Source organism: Coturnix japonica, chromosome 12, assembly GCF_054131305.1.
Source record: "Coturnix japonica strain WE chromosome 12, WE-NBRP24, whole genome shotgun sequence".
Taxonomy (NCBI): domain Eukaryota; kingdom Metazoa; phylum Chordata; class Aves; order Galliformes; family Phasianidae; genus Coturnix; species Coturnix japonica.
Window position 1 is genome coordinate 813,891 of NC_140674.1, and position 9,072 is coordinate 822,962.

The following is a 9,072-nucleotide window of genomic DNA, read 5'->3' on the forward strand; positions in this document are numbered from 1 at the left end:
TGCGCCACCGGGGCACACTTGGATTTCTGCTGCTCTAACCGCGCTTTTCTTTGTTTTCTTCCTCTCTAACTTATTTTCTTGGTTTTCCTCCGCTCTAACCCAGATTATCTTGGTTTTCCTGCTCTCTAACCCCGCTTTTCTTGGTTTTCTTCCGCTCTAACCCAGCTTTTCTTGGTTTTCCTCCGCTCTAACTTCGCTTTTCTTGGTTTTCCTCCGCTCTAAACCAGCTTTTCTGGGTTTTCCTTCACTCTAACCATTCTTTTCTTGGATTTCTGCTGCTCTAACCGCGCTTTTCTTTGTATTCTTCCTCTAACTCCTTTTTCTTGGTTTTCCTTCGCTCTATCCCCGATTATCATGGTTTTCCTCCACTCTAACCCCGCTTTTCCTGATTTTCTTCCGTTCTATCTCCGCTTTTCTTGGTTTTCCTCCGCTCTAACTTCACTTTCCTTGGTTTTCCTCCGCACTAACTTCACTTTTCTTGGTTTTCCTCTTTTCTAACCTCGCTTTCCTTGGTTTTCCTCCCCTCTAACCCCGCTTTTCTTGGTTTTTCTCCACTTTAACCCAGCTTTTCTTGGTTTTTCTCCACTCTAACCATGCTTTTCATAGTTTCATAGTTTCGTGCTGGTTGGAAGGGACCTTACAGATCATCGAGTCCAGCTCCCGGGATTCGAGCCTCTGTGTAGCAGAGCGGCACTTCTACCACTTGCGCCATAGGGGGGATTCGAACTACGGGCCCCAGTGTTGCAAGGCGGCGTCTTTAACCACTGCGCCACCGGGGCACACTTGGATTTCTGCTGCTCTAACCGCGCTTTTCTTTGTTTTCTTCCTCTCTAACTTCTTTTTCTTGGTTTTCCTCCGCTCTAACCCCGATTATCTTGGTTTTCCTGCTCTCTAACCCGCTTTTCTTGGTTTTCTTCCGCTCTAACCCAGCTTTTCTTGGTTTTCCTCCGCTCTAACTTCGCTTTTCTTGGTTTTCCTCCGCTCTAAACCAGCTTTTCTGGGTTTTTCTCCACTCTAACCATTCTTTTCTTGGATTTCTGCTGCTCTAACCGCGCTTTTCTTTGTATTCTTCCTCTAACTCCTTTTTCTTGGTTTTCCTTCGCTCTATCCTTGATTATCATGGTTTTCCTCCACTCTAACCCCGCTTTTCCTGGTTTTCTTCCGTTCTATCTCCGTTTTTCTTGGTTTTCCACCGCTCTAACTTCACTTTCCTTGGTTTTCCTCCGCACTAACCCCGCTTTTCTTGGTTTTCCTTTGCTCTAACTTCACTTTTCTTGGTCTTCCTCCGAACTAACCCCGCTTTTCTTCGTTTTCCTCCGCTCTAACCACGCTTTTCTTGGTTTTTCTCCGCTCTAACCCTGCTTTTCTTGGTTTTTCTCCACTCTAACCATACTTTTCTTGGATTTTTGCTGCTCTAACCGCGCTTTTCTTTGTTTTCTTCCTCTCTAACTTCTTTTTATTGGTTTTCCTTCGCTGTAACCCCGACTATCTTGGTTTTCCTCCAATCTAAGCCCGCTTTTCTTGGCTTTCCTCCGCTCTAACTTCACTTTTCTTGGTTTTCCTCCGCTCTAACCCCGCTTTACTTGGTATTCCTCCGCTCTAATCCCGATTTTTTTGGTTTTCCTCCGCTCTAAACCCGCTTTTCTTGGTTCTCCTCCACATTAACCCCGCTTTTCTTCGTTTTCGTCCGCTCTAACCCAGCTTTTCTTTGTTTTCCTCCGCTCTATCCCCGCTTTTCTTGGTTTTCCTCACCTCTAACTTACCTTTTCTTTCTTTTCCTCCGCTCTAACCCCGTTTTTCTTGGTTTTTTTCCTCTCTAACCCCGCTTATCTTGGTTTTCCTCCGCTCTAACCCCGCTTTTCTTGGTTTTCCTCCGCTCTATCCCAGCTTTTCTTTGTTTTCCTCCGCTCTAATCCTGCTTTTCTTGGTTTTCCTCAGCACTTATTCCTCATTTCTTGGTTTTCCTCCGCACTTATTCCGCTTTTCTTGGTTTTCCTCTGCTCTAAGATCACTTTTCTTGGTTTTCCTCCTTTCTAACCCTGCTTTTCTTGGTTTTCCTCTGCTGTAACCCAGCTTTTCTTGGTTTTCCTCCGCTCTAACCCCGCTTTTCTTGGTTTTCCTCCGCTCTAACCCCACTTTTCTTTGTTTTCCTCTGCACTTATTCCGCTTTTCTTGGTTTTCCTCTGCTCTAAGTTCGCTTTTCTTGGTTTTCCTCCGCTCTAAACCTGCTTATCTTTCTTTTCCTCCTCTCTAACATCATTTTTCTTGGTATTCCTCTTCTCTAACTTCGCTTTTCTTGGCTTTCCTCCGCTCTATCCCCGCTTTTCTTGGTTTTCCTCTTTTCTAACCTCGCTTTCCTTGGTTTTCCTCCCCTCTAACCCCGCTTTTCTTGGTTTTTCTCCACTTTAACCCAGCTTTTCTTGGTTTTTCTCCACTCTAACCATGCTTTTCATAGTTTCATAGTTTCGTGCTGGTTGGAAGGGACCTTACAGATCATCGAGTCCAGCTCCCGGGATTCGAGCCTCTGTGTAGCAGAGCGGCACTTCTACCACTTGCGCCATAGGGGGGATTCGAACTACGGGCCCCAGTGTTGCAAGGCGGCGTCTTTAACCACTGCGCCACCGGGGCACACTTGGATTTCTGCTGCTCTAACCGCGCTTTTCTTTGTTTTCTTCCTCTCTAACTTCTTTTTATTGGTTTTTTTTCACTGTAACCCCGACTATCTTGGTTTTCCTCCGCTCTAACCCCGCTTTTCTCGGTTTTCCTCCGCTCTAACTTCACTTTTCTTGGTTTTCCTCCGCTCTAACCCCGTTTTTCATGCTTTTCCTCCGCTCTAAACCCGATTTTCTTGGTTTTCCTCCGCTCTAACCCCGCTTTTCTTGGTTCTCCTCCACACTAACCCCGCTTTTCTTCGTTTTCCTCCGCTCTAACCCAGCTTTTCTTTGTTTTCCTCCGCTCTATCCCCGCTTTTCTGGGTTTTCCTCACCTCTAACTTACCTTTTCTTTCTTTTCCTCCGCTCTAACCCCGTTTTTCATGGTTTTCCTTCTCTCTAACCCCGCTTATCTTGGTTTTCCTCCGCTCTAACCCCGCTTTTCTTGGTTTTCCTCCGCTCTATCCCAGCTTTTCTTTGTTTTCCTCCGCTCTAACCCTGCTTATCTTTGTTTTCCTCCTCTCTAACATCATTTTTATTGGTTTTCCTCTTATCTAACTTCGCTTTTCTTGGTTTTCCTCCGCTCTAAACCAGCTTTTCTGGGTTTTTCTCCACTCTAACCATTCTTTTCTTGGATTTCTGCTGCTCTAACCGCGCTTTTATTTGTATTCTTCCTCTAACTCCTTTTTCTTGGTTTTCCTTCGCTCTATCCCCGATTATCATGGTTTTCCTCCACTCTAACCCCGCTTTTCCTGATTTTCTTCGGTTCTATCTCCGCTTTTCTTGGTTTTCCTCCGCTCTAACTTCACTTTCCTTGGTTTTTCTCCGCACTAACTTCACTTTTCTTGGTTTTCCTCTTTTCTAACCTCGCTTTCCTTGGTTTTCCTCCCCTCTAACCCCGCTTTTCTTGGTTTTTCTCCACTTTAACCCAGCTTTTCTTGGTTTTTCTCCACTCTAACCATGCTTTTCATAGTTTCATAGTTTCGTGCTGGTTGGAAGGGACCTTACAGATCATCGAGTCCAGCTCCCGGGATTCGAGCCTCTGTGTAGCAGAGCGGCACTTCTACCACTTGCGCCATAGGGGGGATTCGAAATACGGGCCCCAGTGTTGCAAGGCGGCGTCTTTAACCACTGCGCCACCGGGGCACACTTGGATTTCTGCTGCTCTAACCGCGCTTTTCTTTGTTTTCTTCCTCTCTAACTTCTTTTTCTTGGTTTTCCTCCGCTCTAACCCCGATTATCTTGGTTTTCCTGCTCTCTAACCCGCTTTTCTTGGTTTTCTTCCACTCTAACCCAGCTTTTCTTGGTTTTCCTCCGCTCTAAACCAGCTTTTCTGGGTTTTTCTCCACTCTAACCATTCTTTTCTTGGATTTCTGCTGCTCTAACCGCGCTTTTCTTTGTATTCTTCCTCTTACTCCTTTTTCTTGGTTTTCCTTCGCTCTATCCCCGATTATCATGGTTTTCCTCCACTCTAACCCCGCTTTTCCTGGTTTTCTTCCGTTCTATCTCCGTTTTTCTTGGTTTTCCTCCGCTCTAACTTCACTTTCCTTGGTTTTCCTCCGCACTAACCCCGCTTTTCTTGGTTTTCCTTTGCTCTAACTTCACTTTTCTTGGTCTTCCTCCGAACTAACCCCGCTTTTCTTCGTTTTCCTCCGCTCTAACCCTGCTTTTCTTGGTTTTTCTCCGCTCTAACTTCACTTTCCTTGGTTTTCCTCCGCACTAACCCCGCTTTTCTTGGTTTTCCTTTGCTCTAACTTCACTTTTCTTGGTCTTCCTCCGAACTAACCCCGCTTTTCTTCGTTTTCCTCCGCTCTAACCCCGCTTTTCTTGGTTTTTCTCCGCTCTAACCCTGCTTTTCTTGGTTTTTCTCCACTCTAACCATACTTTTCTTGGATTTTTGCTGCTCTAACCGCGCTTTTCTTTGTTTTCTTCCTCTCTAATTTCTTTTTATTGGTTTTCCTTCGCTGTAACCCCGACTATCTTGGTTTTCCTCCAATCTAAGCCCGCTTTTCTTGGCTTTCCTCCGCTCTAACATCACTTTCCTTGGTTTTCCTTCGCTCTAACCCCGCTTTTCTCGGTTTTCCTCCGCTCTAACTTCACTTTTCTTGGTTTTCCTCCGCTCTAACCCCGCTTTACTTGGTTTTCCTCCGCTCTAATCCCGATTTTTTTGGTTTTCCTCCGCTCTAAACCCGCTTTTCTTGGTTCTCCTCCACACTAACCCCGCTTTTCTTCGTTTTCGTCCGCTCTAACCCAGCTTTTCTTGGTTTTCCTCCGCTCTAACCCCGCTTTTCTTGGTTTTCCTCCGCTCTAAGTTCGCTTTTCTTGGTTTTCCTCCGCTCTAAACCTGCTTATCTTTCTTTTCCTCCTCTCTAACATCATTTTTCTTGGTATTCCTCTTCTCTAACTTCGCTTTTCTTGGTTTTCCTCCGCTCTATCCCCGCTTTTCTTGGTTTTCCTCACCTCTATCTTCACTTTTCTTTCTTTTCCTCCGCTCTAACCCCGGTTTTCTCGGTTTTCCTTCTCTCTAACTTAGCTTTTCTTGGTTTTCCTCTTTTCTAACCTTGCTTTCCTTGTCTTTCCTCCCCTCTAACCCCGCTTTTCTTGGTTTTTCTCCACTTTAACCCAGCTTTTCTTGGTTTTTCTCCACTCTAACCATGCTTTTCATAGTTTCATAGTTTCGTGCTGGTTGGAAGGGACCTTACAGATCATCGAGTCCAGCTCCCGGGATTCGAGCCTCTGTGTAGCAGAGCGGCACTTCTACCACATGCGCCATAGGGGGGATTCGAACTACGGGCCCCAGTGTTGCAAGGCGGCGTCTTTAACCACTGCGCCACCGGGGCACACTTGGATTTCTGCTGCTCTAACCGCGCTTTTCTTTGTTTTCTTCCTCTCTAACTTCTTTTTATTGGTTTTCCTTCGCTGTAACCCCGACTATCTTGGTTTTCCTCCGCTCTAACCCCGCTTTTCTCGGTTTTCCTCCGCTCTAACTTCACTTTTCTTGGTTTTCCTCCGCTCTAACCCCGTTTTTCATGCTTTTCCTCCGCTCTAAACCCGATTTTCTTGGTTTTCCTCCGCTCTAACCCCGCTTTTCTTGGTTCTCCTCCACACTAACCCCGCTTTTCTTCGTTTTCCTCCGCTCTAACCCAGCTTTTCTTTGTTTTCCTCCGCTCTATCCCCGCTTTTCTGGGTTTTCCTCACCTCTAACTTACCTTTTCTTTCTTTTCCTCCGCTCTAACCCCGTTTTTCTTGGTTTTCCTTCTCTCTAACCCCGCTTATCTTGGTTTTCCTCCGCTCTAACCCCGCTTTTCTTGGTTTTCCTCCGCTCTATCCCAGCTTTTCTTTGTTTTCCTCCGCTCTAACCCTGCTTATCTTTGTTTTCCTCCTCTCTAACATCATTTTTCTTGGTTTTCCTCTTATCTAACTTCGCTTTTCTTGGTTTTCCTCCGCTCTAAACCAGCTTTTCTGGGTTTTTCTCCACTCTAACCATTCTTTTCTTGGATTTCTGCTGCTCTAACCGCGCTTTTCTTTGTATTCTTCCTCTAACTCCTTTTTCTTGGTTTTCCCTCGCTCTATCCCCGATTATCATGGTTTTCCTCAACTCTAACCCCGCTTTTCCTGGTTTTCTTCCGTTCTATCTCCGTTTTTCTTGGTTTTCCTCCGCTCTAACTTCACTTTCCTTGGTTTTCCTCCGCACTAACCCCGCTTTTCTTGGTTTTCCTTTGCTCTAACTTCACTTTTATTGGTCTTCCTCCGAACTAACCCCGCTTTTCTTCATTTTCCTCCGCTCTAACCCCGCTTTTCTTGGTTTTTCTCCGCTCTAACTTCACTTTCCTTGGTTTTCCTCCGCACTAACCCCGCTTTTCTTGGTTTTCCTTTGCTCTAACTTCACTTTTCTTGGTCTTCCTCCGAACTAACCCCGCTTTTCTTCGTTTTCCTCCGCTCTAACCCCGCTTTTCTTGGTTTTCCTCCGCTCTATCCCCGCTTTTCTTGGTTTTCCTCACCTCTAACTTACCTTTTCTTTCTTTTCCTCCGCTCTAACCCCGTTTTTCTTGGTTTTTTTCCTCTCTAACCTCGCTTATCTTGGTTTTCCTCCGCTCTAACCCCGCTTTTCTTGGTTTTCCTCCGCTCTATCCCAGCTTTTCTTTGTTTTCCTCCGCTCTAACCCTGCTTTTCTTGGTTTTCCTCAGCACTTATTCCTCATTTCTTGGTTTTCCTCCGCACTTATTCCGCTTTTCTTGGTTTTCCTCTGCTCTAAGATCACTTTTCTTGGTTTTCCTCCTTTCTAACCCTGCTTTTCTTGGTTTTCCTCTGCTGTAACCAAGCTTTTCTTGGTTTTCCTCCGCTCTAACCCCGCTTTTCTTGGTTTTCCTCCGCTCTAACCCCGCTTTTCTTTGTTTTCCTCTGCACTTATTCCGCTTTTCTTGGTTTTCCTCCGCTCTAACTTCACTTTCCTTGGTTTTCCTCCGCACTAACTTCACTTTTCTTGGTTTTCCTCTTTTCTAACCTCGCTTTCCTTGGTTTTCCTCCCCTCTAACCCCGCTTTTCTTGGTTTTTCTCCACTTTAACCCAGCTTTTCTTGGTTTTTCTCCACTCTAACCATGCTTTTCATAGTTTCATAGTTTCGTGCTGGTTGGAAGGGACCTTACAGATCATCGAGTCCAGCTCCCGGGATTCGAGCCTCTGTGTAGCAGAGCGGCACTTCTACCACTTGCGCCATAGGGGGGATTCGAACTACGGGCCCCAGTGTTGCAAGGCGGCGTCTTTAACCACTGCGCCACCGGGGCACACTTGGATTTCTGCTGCTCTAACCGCGCTTTTCTTTGTTTTCTTCCTCTCTAACTTCTTTTTCTTGGTTTTCCTCCGCTCTAACCCCGATTATCTTGGTTTTCCTGCTCTCTAACCCGCTTTTCTTGGTTTTCTTCCGCTCTAACCCAGCTTTTCTTGGTTTTCCTCCGCTCTAACTTCGCTTTTCTTGGTTTTCCTCCGCTCTAAACCAGCTTTTCTGGGTTTTTCTCCACTCTAACCATTCTTTTCTTGGATTTCTGCTGCTCTAACCGCGCTTTTCTTTGTATTCTTCCTCTAACTCCTTTTTCTTGGTTTTCCTTCGCTCTATCCCCGATTATCATGGTTTTCCTCCACTCTAACCCCGCTTTTCCTGGTTTTCTTCCGTTCTATCTCCGTTTTTCTTGGTTTTCCTCCGCTCTAACTTCACTTTCCTTGGTTTTCCTCCGCACTAACCCCGCTTTTCTTGGTTTTCCTTTGCTCTAACTTCACTTTTCTTGGTCTTCCTCCGAACTAACCCCGCTTTTCTTCGTTTTCCTCCGCTCTAACCCTGCTTTTCTTGGTTTTTCTCCGCTCTAACTTCACTTTCCTTGGTTTTCCTCCGCACTAACCCCGCTTTTCTTGGTTTTCCTTTGCTCTAACTTCACTTTTCTTGGTCTTCCTCCGAACTAACCCCGCTTTTCTTCGTTTTCCTCCGCTCTAACCACGCTTTTCTTGGTTTTTCTCCGCTCTAACCCTGCTTTTCTTGGTTTTTCTCCACTCTAACCATACTTTTCTTGGATTTTTGCTGCTCTAACCGCGCTTTTCTTTGTTTTCTTCCTCTCTAACTTCTTTTTATTGGTTTTCCTTCGCTGTAACCCCGACTATCTTGGTTTTCCTCCAATCTAAGCCCGCTTTTCTTGGCTTTCCTCTGCTCTAACTTCACTTTCCTTGGTTTTCCTCCGCTCTAACCCCGCTTTTCTCGGTTTTCCTCCGCTCTAACTTCACTTTTCTTGGTTTTCCTCCGCTCTAACCCCGCTTTACTTGGTTTTCCTCCGCTCTAATCCCGATTTTTTTGGTTTTCCTCCGCTCTAAACCCGCTTTTCTTGGTTCTCCTCCACATTAACCCCGCTTTTCTTCGTTTTCGTCCGCTCTAACCCAGCTTTTCTTTGTTTTCCTCCGCTCTATCCCCGCTTTTCTTGGTTTTCCTCACCTCTAACTTACCTTTTCTTTCTTTTCCTCCGCTCTAACCCCGTTTTTCTTGGTTTTTTTCCTCTCTAACCCCGCTTATCTTGGTTTTCCTCCGCTCTAACCCCGCTTTTCTTGGTTTTCCTCCGCTCTATCCCAGCTTTTCTTTGTTTTCCTCCGCTCTAACCCTGCTTTTCTTGGTTTTCCTCAGCACTTATTCCTCATTTCTTGGTTTTCCTCCGCACTTATTCCGCTTTTCTTGGTTTTCCTCTGCTCTAAGATCACTTTTCTTGGTTTTCCTCCATTCTAACCCTGCTTTTCTTGGTTTTCCTCTGCTGTAACCCAGCTTTTCTTGGTTTTCCTCCGCTCTAACCCCGCTTTTCTTGGTTTTCCTCCGCTCTAACCCCGCTTTTCTTTGTTTTCCTCTGCACTTATTCCGCTTTTCTTGGTTTTCCTCTGCTCTAAGTTCGCT